The sequence below is a fragment of the Gadus chalcogrammus genome, chromosome 12 (assembly GCF_026213295.1).
Source record: "Gadus chalcogrammus isolate NIFS_2021 chromosome 12, NIFS_Gcha_1.0, whole genome shotgun sequence".
NCBI lineage: Eukaryota > Metazoa > Chordata > Actinopteri > Gadiformes > Gadidae > Gadus > Gadus chalcogrammus.
In genome coordinates, this window is record NC_079423.1 from 15,106,522 (window position 1) to 15,118,514 (window position 11,993).

General features: G+C 47.1%; 1 protein-coding gene across 1 annotated transcript in view; it reads left to right on the forward strand.

Moving 5' to 3' along the window:
* The first annotated feature begins 3,982 nt into the window (after positions 1-3,982).
* The window catches only part of ptprsa (protein tyrosine phosphatase receptor type Sa), a 109,361-nt gene continuing 101,350 nt past the window's right edge, over positions 3,983-11,993 (forward strand). Inside the window, exon 1 of the mRNA XM_056604393.1 lies at positions 3,983-4,482. The gene's annotated coding sequence lies outside the window, so the exon portion shown is untranslated. The remainder of the gene's footprint in view (positions 4,483-11,993) is intronic.

Consider the following 11,993-nt stretch of genomic DNA (forward strand, 5'->3'; position numbering starts at 1 on the left):
ACTCTAATACACCAATACTAGTAGTATACCAATACTACTAGTATTGGTATATGGCTGATGTAACTACGGAAAGATCCTACTGATCTTTTCAGCTGCATTCTACAGTCTAAAATGTGTTGGCATGTTAACACAGACATTCCCCCCCCCCTTCCCACTCCAATTATGACTATACGGGCCCATCTATATCTTCCCTCTGAGCTCATCCCCTCACCAGTGAAGGGCTGTGCTGGCTTCTGTATCAAGGTAATGAATTCATAATCTCTGTCCAGCCCTCTGTAGATCTCTATCACGCTGCAGCGATAAGAGCCTGTATGACAGTCTATCTCTCTTCCTGCTCTGTGCGGGTATGTGCGTGTGAGGGTTTTTGTGTGTATTTGTGTGGGTCTATGTGTGTGTGTTTCTCTATGTGTGTGCTTGTGTTCTCACCCTCCTTTAAGTATCCCAGTCAATGCCAGTGCACCATTCCCTACCTTAGAGAGAAGCTAAGTATTAGGCTAAATATTAGCTTAAAACCTGTTTACTTAACAGCTCAGCAGTTTAAGCCAAAGGCTACTTAATCGAAATGAATAAAACAAAAGAGCCAAGAAGAAGAAGAAGAACATATATATATATATATGTGTGTATGCATGTATATGTATATATATATATATATATATATATATTAAAATGTTTTATTTGTATACACATTAGGTCAATAATGTGCGCTCTGTGTAGAAAAAATAGTGGATTCTGTCTCTTTTCCCGCCAGAATAACTGAGAAATGCCAGGAAACTGTTTTTAAGTCTCAGCTTCAGTCACTCAATCACAGGCAGAGTAAATATTCTACAGGGTGGGGGGATGGGGGATGGAGATGGGGGCTCCCAGGTAACTAAAACCTAGACCGGGGGAAGCGGGGAGGGGAGAGGCGATCAACGAAGGTAGTTGACCCGAGAGGTTGCTGCTGCCGTGTTTTTAATTGCGTATTTTCGGCGGAGCGACGAGACGTCGTCCGTCTAAGCACGGTGAGTGGTCTGTCACCCCCGGGGACGTGGTGAGCGACGGCGTGCCCCGTCTGAACAGGGCCTCTCGGGTGACGGGGGAGCCAGGTGAGACTCCGTCTCGGCCTCACCTGGAGTCAGAGCCGGGGACAGGGACCGGTCAAAAGGCGGGGAGCTGCAGGAGGGACGGAAAAGTCAAAGAGTAGAATAGCAAAGACTGGAATCAAAACGAAGACATCGCCTTTTTCTGACGATTCAGATAAGCCCACGTGTTTATTGTCTGGATATGTGTTGAAGCGATTCAAGTTAAGTGCGTTATTCTGGTCATTATGCTCTTCTACGTATTTTATCCTTGCAATCTTGTCCTTACATTTGGTGGCCAAATGTTAGTATCAGTAACATCCAATGAAATTCAATGAAATCCAATGTAAGTTCCCCACTCCGCGAATCTTCCTTCATTCAACCATCGTATTCAACACCAAATACACACAAGTAACTCCGTTTTGAGGACTCTATCAAAGGCAGGAAGAACCTGGTCACACACCAGTAGCTAGATGTCTTAGATCTCGTTCACAGCTGACCGTCGTACAGAAAACATGCAACCGCACTCTCTGTGGAACATCTTCCGCTTCCTGGCTTTACATGGAGCTGATGAGCAGAGAGAGAGAGAGAGAGAGAGAGAGAGAGAGAGAGAGAGAGAGAGAGAGAGAGAGGAGAGAGAGAGAGAGAGAGATGAGAGAGAGAGAGGAGAGAGAGAGAGGAGAGGAGAGAGGAGAGAGAGAGAGAGAGAGAGAGGAGAGGAGAGAGAGGAGAGAGGAGAGAGAGAGAGAGAGAGAGAGAGAGAGAGAGAGATTTCCCAGCCTCCAGTTCGGATGAATCTCTTTATTCTGTTATGGATTCTGCATGTCAGCCTGTAAGTGCTGGGTCTCATCCTTCCAAAGCGCCAAGCATCGACTGCTCAGGCCTGAACCAGCCAGCGAGAACGTAGCATGTTAGCATCAGTGCCAGATTTATTCTGATTAAACAGTGGGCACTGGCGGACAAACAAAATCACAATTGACACAACTCCATTGCCCAAGTCAAACTTGACAGAATCCCTCGTGAAAAATGTTCTTAAATAATTGAATCAACTCTAGGGAAGGTGGCCTATGCCAATGTCCTACTTAAAGAAAAAGCACTGACTTACTCGTGTAGCTCCCAGCTTGCTAAGCTCAAGCCCAAAGAGAACGCTCCATGAGAACACATTACTCAGAGCAGGTTAGCATCACTGCAGCTGCCATTGGCAGTCCTGACTAGCTGATAACTGACAAACGGATGGGTTATGACGTGATGGATAAATAAGCAATCGGAATCAGTGCAACCCCTTCTTTGTGTATTAGTTGTGTGGCGTTCGTATGGCTCTAAAAAGAAAACAGAATGTATTGGGTATGGTGACAAGATGTAAATTAACCGAGACGACGATGAATAAAATAGAAAAGAGCTAGCCAACCGCCATTCCTATTTACTTAAACTGCTGATGTCAAAGAAACAGAGAGCAGGCCTAGTTAACTACGAGTCCTTGAGTAAATTTGTTTACACCTCCCTGCACACGACCCATATTTTATTTAACACCGGGACTGATTACACCCCCACCCCTTTACGCATTCACCGGCGTCCTCCGTTTTAAGGTGTGATGCACATCCAACTGAGTTTTAAACAAAGGCGGACAGGGGACTAGACGATACCGGTGGCAAAGTGCTGCTACAGGAGTTCTACCACTCGACAGCGTAGACAGGGGTTGTTCTTTCGTGTTTTTTTTTTCTAAAGGCCCCGTCTGCACCCATTATGATTCGCACACCTTGAAAAGTTCACTGCGCGCGAGCTCTGCTCGGTGCGCGAGGGAGCCTTGTTGTGTGCGTTTTCACATCCGCAGTGTTGCTACGTTTCTCGCGCTTTCAGAACCCCTTGTTTAAAGTACGAGTAGAAAAGCAGCTTGATCCGTTAGAGATGAGTACACAGGCGACCGTGAAATGTAATATTTATGGGAATATACGCCACTTGGTGGAGGCTTTTTTTTGCTCCTTACAACAGCATGAGTAGGCCTCAACGTTCATAGCCTTATGGACCACGTAGGAATCAAACCTTTTCCCTGGCAGTGCTAATTCCAAGCTCTATTAGTTGAAGTAGACACGACCAGTCATAGTTAACAGGGCTTGGCTTTGGTTGGTGGATTCCAAGTTAACGAGCTAACCAACCAAATTAATTTAGAATAGATGTGTGTCTTTAAAACGACGGTTGGTTGCCTGCCAATTAAGTGGGGGATTCCAAACGCAGGGTGAGCCAAGCTTGTTTTGCGCCAGATGTCTCTGAGCTTACGACTGACCGACAGTCAAGGATCAAGGATCACGTTTAATTTGCACAAGAACAATGGAGGTACTGATGCAACATTCAGCAAATCTAATTCGAGTTTATAGTTAATCATTTATTACTTATCCATGCACAGGGTCAGATCCAAGGCAAAGCAGAAGTTAATTTCCAAATTAACAACTGTTTTCCCATTCACATTTTAGAAACATTATTCAGAAGTAATCCAAAACAATATTGTGTATTAATAAAACCGTTTTATTGTAATGTTCGCTGCTACTTAATGGTACATTATTGAATGATTATGATGGATTTAGTAAATGTTTAGTTATATGCCGAGACGCTGAGGGCTCAGACCGTGCACACAGATTATAGTCTTCTTATGTACTTTACATATCATTTACGCCGTGAGACAACATTAATTTTCAGGACAGCATAGATTAACGGAATAAATGCATGATTTTTTAATTCCAACTCTAACCCATGCGCGAACCACATAGCCTACAGAAACATCTCCTGCAGCCGTGCATCTCTGCAACTACCACGCTCAGCTCCCCAGCTCCCAGTTCGTCTGCTGGTACTGGTTACCAATTCACTCATGTCATTCACTGGCGCGGTCACGTGGTCCCCGGGGGGCAGTACGAGACCCGTGCTTTTTTGTTTTTTCTCTCTCTCTCGGTGAACAACTCTGTGGAAAAGGGGCAGGGTTGTATTTTAAACTCCAGTCTCCCCCCACCCCCAAGTCCGTACAACCGAAGAGGTGGATTTGGGAAGAAAAACACACCTAAACCTGGAACCGCGGAGATAACCGGGGGAAGGGGAGCAACGAAACACGGGACACGTTTTTAGTAATCGTGTGAATTACGGCTGTGCGTCTGTGCGCACTGACGCGACGCGCGACTGTTGGAGGGGAGAGCGGAACGCGTTTGTGAGCGCTCACCTCCGTCCACGAGTGATTCGATCCCGTTATCGAGGTGGAATATACTCGTATTTTATCCTCGCTCTCCTGCGGATGCGGAAAGTTTTTTTTACTCGGAGGATTACTTCTCACCGCGGACGCGCTACGGATTTTAAGAATCGCCCCCCGTTTGTTACCCTTAACTCGCCTTACTGACTCCACGGAGGGGGGTCGCGTTGAAAAGACTTCTCTCACGCTACCACAGTAAGTGTTGGCTGTTTATTCAAAGTTGTGCCTTTACTCAATGGGGGGAAAACGTGGGTAAACGTGCCAGCCGATAGCAGTTTTACTGGGAGGATTGAGGAGTTTCTAGTCTCTACTTTCTGCTGGTATGAACCGTTACTTTGACACACTTGGGGTCTTTGTTCATGTGGATCCCAAGGTAGCGTGGAAAACTACTTTAACGTGGACATGTCCCTGGTTGACTATTCTGCAGATACATCATTTGCATATGAAGTCTTATTTTAGACCTTTTATTGTATCCTTTAGTCTCCTACTGCCTTTTGCTGGAGTTGTTTGGTGGAATCACGGGGAAACCTGGTGGATGCTCGGCTACAAAGAGTGGAGTCGTTTTCAAACCCCTGACTTGATGTAGATCATGGTAGTTTATTGTGTAAATGTTTTCGTGATATATGGCTAAACGATGTCTAGGTGTTGCATTCGGATTACAGAACCAGCCCCAGAGTGGATCAAATGATTCTTCTTTCAAGTCAAGTCCATGAGTGTGTGCCAGGCATAGACTAGACTTTACACGTCAGTCATGGACTAGATTGAACCAAAGCTGGGAGGGACGTTGCTTTGCCTTATCTAAAAAAAGAAACCATCCTAAAACCAATTTGATTTTGTTTTGAATATTGAGTCGTGATTATGTTGTATTAGTTCACACATAGATCAGGCCAATTCAAGATCATATACCACCAGATGTCTGTCTACAATTGTCTTTCCAACCAGAGCTGCAATCCTGAAGTAATCCTAAAGCAGGACGTTTTAGACTTGCATTGCATTTGCATTTGCATTGCATTGCATTTCAGAGATTTGAATCTGATGTAGTTATTGGTTTGCAAAGGTTCATTAGAAAGTAGCCATTTTCATTCATTTGACATGCTTAACTGTTAAATAAAACCCATTTGTCATAAGAGGAAATCTGCACGTTGGTGGTCAGCGGGGAAGGAGCCTTGTCCTTTTGGATTAATTAGATGACATCTAGCATACCAACAGACTGTTCTCGGCTTAATGCGCCTTTAATTGAACCATTTATCACCCGTGATCACTGTCACATACCCAGGCAAGGTGCATGCCAGAGAGAGAGAGAGAGAGAGAGAGAGAGAGAGAGAGAGAGAGAGAGAGAGAGAGAGAGAGAGAGAGAGAGAGAGAGGAGAGAGAGAGAGAGAGAGAGAGAGAGAGAGAGAGAGAGAGAGAGAGAGAGAGAGAGAGAGAGAGAGAGAGAGAGAGAGAGAGAGAGAGAGAGAGCGCTAAACGTACTCGGCGCCGCTGGTTTTTCCTTTTCCCCCCGTGAAATTACAGATCAACGTGTTGGTGTCTGTCTGACAAGCACATAAGCGATGGTAATGAATACGGGGCTAGGGGAGTGATGAAAACATTATACCGCCCGTAAAACTTTCAACATTTATTGAGCAAAACTTTGGATGCCTCCCCCGGGGCTGCTTTCCTACCTGCAAGAAAAAGCTAATTGAATTGTGCCTTGGATATCATTTTATTTAACTTATTTTCATTTTTTTCATATGGCAGGGTTGTTCGAGGTGCCCTCCTAGGGGTTTTTCAAAAAATTCATTTTCTTTTGCAATTATTACTTCTCAGGTGTATTTGTGTTTTATTTATTTATTTATTTATATTCCAGCAGGGCACTGCCTTTCTATTTCTGCAAGGGGGCAAAACGGAGGGGGAGGAAGGGGGGAGAGATCGGGGAGAGGGGGGAGGGGGACAGCTGCGAGACGAAACGGGTGTCGGTAAGCCCTTCAAACTCATTTACTATTCTTGTGGTACTCAAAAGAGTGAAGGACTTGTCAGCTTACTGGCGCATATATTTTTCTAGCTCTGGGGCCCTTGTCATCAAGTGAATTTCGACTTGCACTAATCATAATTTCTTGGTTTTAAAAAATCCTCTTTTGGAAATACGCTGTCAAAAAGTGTCATTGTGCCATCGTTGCCTACTCTACCTCAAGATGTTGGTCCTTATCAATGTGCAAAAGCTGAAAAAGAAGCAGTGTTTCGCTGTAGTTTGGGGTGGAGTGATGGCGGATGTGCTCAAGATTTAAGAAAAAGGAGCAAACCAAGACTTTCTTTGCAACACAGGCCTTCAATATAATTAGTGCCACCATGTATGCACCACATGAGTGGAACGTCAGTATTTCCCTCTTGTGGGAAAAAATATCCTATGCCTGCCACTCTAAAGGTGCGCAATTCCTTTTAGAAGCATTCTTTGTCATATTTGTTGTAATTCTGTATACACCCTGACAGCAAGCCATAAAACAAATGCTGTGACAAATAAAGAAGTGAATCTGCTATCTGGCTGTCGCAGTGCTATAATAAGCCCTTCCAATGGCCTACCGGTTTGTGATTGTGGACCTAGCTACATACCCTCCTACCTATGCGTACATTCCCTTCGGACTCACAGTGCAGGACCGGAGTCTTCCACTAGGATAGGAATGCCCCATTGCTAAAGCTAGCGAGCTAGGCGCGTGTTTCAGGTGAGTGGCTTTGAAGCCTCTTCGGCTTTTTTTCTCGAAATTGAATACTTCTTCAAGGAATTCGATTTATTTTAAAAACATGTAAATGAATAGGACAGTTATCTTTACATCGGGGTTGACCACACACCAGTCAGGACAATGGTAGTGGATGAAGGATTAACAATTCCTCAGTGCATTCAATTTAGTGTAGGCCTATAAGGAAAGTGCTTCAATAACTATGTTAAGATCATAGCAAATTACATTTTACTGAAGATAATCTGCTAATTTACACTTGAATTAGTCCTGTGGCTTGAATGAAACCGTACACGCATTAGCAAATGTTTCTTTGCAGTGACAAGTACCAGACAAAACACCCACCATCTTCTAACAATGTACCGCCACATTCTACTCTCTTACTCCGCAGCATTTACGCCCAGCGTTCTCTCGGTTGCTTAATTTCCCCTCACCCGGTGCCCCGTTGATTGCATTCAAAGCCAAATTAGAGCTTTTCGACGTCAAGTACCTCGCAATTAGTCACATGGCTCTTGATGTGGCGGCGGCTTTAATGGAGGATGTTGTCGGGGATGAGTGGCATCGGAGGGGGATGGGGGAGCGGAGAGCGCCGTGCTTTACATGGGGGCGCCGTTGCACACGCAGCTAATTGTGTTTATTTATCTTCATTTGTTCAGAGCACTAAATCGGTGCTCCTCCACAGACACGGGGCGCAATTAGTTTAGCGGTGAAAACAAGAAGACCCCCCCCCCGAATGACTCGTATTCTTGGGTTTTCCGAGGCAATCTGAGGGAACCTGGTAAGAAACGAAGTCGGTGAATCTGTAGTCGTCCATAACCCGTTGATTGAATGGGTGCCAAGTTAAAGCTAGGGTAGGCACATTTGAGGGAACCAGCCTGGGTAAGCTCGATTTTCAAAATATCCCACTAAAATATCGCCCTTCGTCAAATGCCACTCAGCCAAATTACCCGACTAGCTTGCTAGCTTAAGCATAATTCCTCCTAGTATTTTCGGAAAAAACTGCGGCCCTGCGCCATTAGTGCATGGGCAGAGTGCACGCAGGTAGCCAGGTAAGTAGGTAGCCAGGTAAGTAGGTAGACAGGTAGGCCATCCAGGCCTTATTACAGGCCTGCGAAAGGCACTGGTATATTTTCTTTGTAAGAGCATTTAATTTACTGGTTGCTATCGGGATGTCACCTAGGACATAAAAAATAAATAACGGCTTAAACAAATAAATGATCTAGCTTTAAGGTGTGGGGGGGGGGGGGGACATATTACTTTTAGGGCAGTGATTATCAACCTGCCCCGTTTTAACCCTTCTCACTAACCGTCCAGATTGAGTGTCCCAGCCTGACTCAATGTTTTTAATGTCTCTCCCACCTCCAATACCAACACCTGTATCAACCTTATATATCACCTCTCGGCTCCACACAAGTACAGACTACCCCCCCCCCGCATGAGTAAATCTGTTGCGTCCACAGCGGAAAATACACTTGAAGTCCATATAAGGCTGAGGAGATGAACACACAGGCTATTTTACGACTTCAATGGAGGCCAACACCTGTTCTCCGCACTCACCCTCCCTCTCTTTCCTCTGCGGTGATGGGTTTATTTAAACTGGTGTTTCATGGTGAGAAGTAATTAACGCCTGGTCTTGGAAACATTTCGTGGGGAGGGGGGGGGGGGGGGGGGCGGGGTTTGTCGGTCTCTCCCCATTCCTGTTTCTCTCTTTGACCGGCCTCTTTGAAAGCCGGCCTCTTGTTTCCACATATATCCACATTGTGGTCGTGATGGACCGCGGTCACACCTGGCTCCACGATGGGTCCCGACACGCCGCTCCGAAGAATCAAAACATTTGCTCGGTTTTTTTGTTTTTGTTATTACGGTTTCCCTCAAGATGGAGGTTTGGACGGTGCATTCTTTATTGTTTGGATGTTTCATGGACTTCTCCTCTGTGGAGAAGAAAACGGGAGGATGAAGTGCTCAAACAGGGCTACCTGTTGATTTTAGAATGGAGCAGAAAAAACGGATGAAGTCGCAGTTTCCATCGCGGTGATGGTGGGGGAGTCACCATAAACACACTGCATACTGCACCGCTTTTACTTTAAACAAAATGGCCGGGGGCCGGACGCGCCCCCCTCCGGCCACCTGCGACCGAACCGAGAGGTTATGCTCTCGTTCACACCTGTATTTATAGCCGCATCAGCCAAGAGGAATCTAAGTGGCAGGTCTGATGACAGGGAGGGACAGGGTTTTCCCTCTCTCTATCTCACTCTCTGTCGCAGTCCTCCCTTTCCGCCACCTCCCCCTCCCTCTCTCTTTCTTTTCCCCTCCATTCCGGTTTACTCTTTATCTTTTTATCTTGACGGGTTCTCTATCTCTCTCTCGTCACAGTGCCCCCTCTCACTGCAACAAGCTGATGTCCAGCCCCCTTAAATTGTCGTTGCCATCTGGTTTTCCCAGCCTAGATTGATCCTCAAATTGTCCCCTCGGGGGCCCAGACAAACCCCCGGGCCCGCCTCCGGCTCCTGAGGGAACAGGGGGGAAGCTCCGGCCCCTGGGGGCCCGACCCCTGAGTGGGTCTGGGCTTCAGGGGCCCGCTCACAAACACAGTTGATTCACGGTAAAAGGGTCAAGAGGAACAGGTTGTCAACGGCTGCATGAGTACCTACCCGGTGTGTTGCTTGTAATGAAATGATCTCTTCTCATCGAATTACCTGCTATTGAATAACTATACGTCACATCTGCTGCCGAAAGATGGGGAAAATTTGACTTGGGGTAATTTTCAGGCATTTTGGAAGTATAATTAATTCTAAGATCCCTCCCTGTACTAACTTGCGCTAAAAAAGCAACCTATAATATAGGTATTATAGAGGCATTCCGTCGTTGTTGTATGAAGTATGACATTGGAATTCAAGTATGCAATTGTTGTATGGTGTTGATACCATAGTATGCGTTTGCAATGGCCACATGCTGTTGATATTTCAGTATGCTATTCTAGTAGGCTATTGTAGCATGCTGTTTGTATTGAAAGGCCGTTGATGTTGTGTGTAGTACAGTGCAGTGCGCGGTTTCATATTGAAGCTCGCTATTGTAGTGCTACGGTATTGAAGTATCCCGTTGGTGTGGTAGAATGCAGTCGCTATTGTAGTATGCTGTTGCTTTTGACGGGAAGGAGGGGGGGGGGGGGGGGGGGCTGGTCATGCTTTTAATCTGTGTGTTTTGTCACAGCGTTGCACTGTTTGGTGCCGGCGTTCAGCCCCTCGTTTATATCTGTGTGCGTGCGATGCGAGTGCGTGTGTGTGCGTGTGTGTGCACGGGAGAAGGAAAGAGGCAGAGGCTGGGGAGCAGTGCAGGCCGTCTGATGTTTGTGGACGCGAGTGTGTAACGCTAAGCGTCCCTCGAGGGGGAGACGAAGTGGTGGAGGATGGAGCATGGAGCCGGGGAGCTGGGTGGAGAGTAAGGGTGCCGTGGTGGAGCCACAGTAAACGGGGCGCGGGATGCGGGGGTGTTCATGTGCTAAAAGCTTATAATCCTCTGGTCCTTTGTGTGGGGACAGAAGCCCCCCCCCCCCCCTAGGGCAGGATGGGGAGGGTCCGGACACACACACACACACACACACACACACACACACACACACACACACACACACACACACACACACACACCCCCCTCCTTCTCCATACTCTACCTCCTGTTTTCATTGATATCGCCCCCCTCCACCACTCACCAGCCCAGCTTTGCCTCAGGACATCTGGTATTGTTGGTGGGGGGGGGGAGGGGGATGTGGGGGTGGGGAGGACGTGTGTGGGGCGGAGGGTGGGCGGGTGTAGTGTTGTTGTGGGTGTGTGATCAGGGGTGGGGGTTTCCAAACAGAAGTAGGCAAATGCATGATGGATGTTAGTAATTGGTTGTGTGTGTCGTGCAAGCATGAAAACATGGGCCTCTGGGTGCGTGTGAGTGTCAGTGTGTGTGTGTGTGGCAGTGGCAGTGGGCATGGAAGGGAATCGGGGGCTGCAGGGACAGAAGAGAGAGAGGGAGTCACAAAAAGAGGGAAGGATATGGACCGAAGTGGAGGGACAGAGGAGTGGAGTTGAGGAGCTGGGGTGGAGGAGGAGGAGGAGGAGGAGGAGGGAGGACCTGCTGTTGCGGCCCATCAGTCAGTGCTGGCCGGGGTTAAGCAGGAGTAACTACCTGCCTGTCAGGACGATTGTTCATCGCAGTGCATCTGGGGATACGTGTCCCGGTTTATGAGAGATGGCGCGCCACTCGCTATGTGGGCCACTTAACCGCGGGAAAATGGCGTCCTCTCCGGAGGGAATGGGGCCCAGTGCACCAGCGCATCATCACTCCTCCACTCTGGTGGCTTTGTATGCAGATGATGAAGGCTTCTCTCTTACCGGGAGATGTTTATCATCGCCTGACGCTCTCGCTCTCTCATTGGTCACCCCTCCTCCTCCTCCTCCTCCTCTCTGGTATAGTCATTTCCTTTTTGTCTGTCAATCGCCCCCCTCTCTCTTTTAGTTTTTTGCCCTCTCTTTTCTGTCTCCCTGGCGTTATTATTTCTGTGTGTTGGTAATAAAACGTTTCTGTGTTATTTTGTATTATTAATCAGCCTGATCTCCCCTCCGCACGCCTCATTGGGGAAACTTTAATCACAATGTACTTAGGAATGATCACCCCCCTCCCCCCCCACCACAGAAAGAAAATAGAATAATTCAAAGTAGCTGAACTCTGCAGCTCTGCTGCGCGTGAATCTGAATACATAAATTACATCATACCAGCAGTGCTGACAAAAAGGGACGCGGAGCGAGAGACCGAGAGACCGAGAGACCCCCAGAGACAGGAGGTATTGTGTGAGGTGCGTTGCCATGCATCACAAACTTCTCTCGTGCACGGAGCTGAAAGGTCTTGTCATTCGAGACACGCCCGGGGAAGAGTCAAGCCCTCTATCCCTGAGCCCGCAGGGTGGAATATAAATATACATATAATATGGATGCATAGAGGCCGACATTT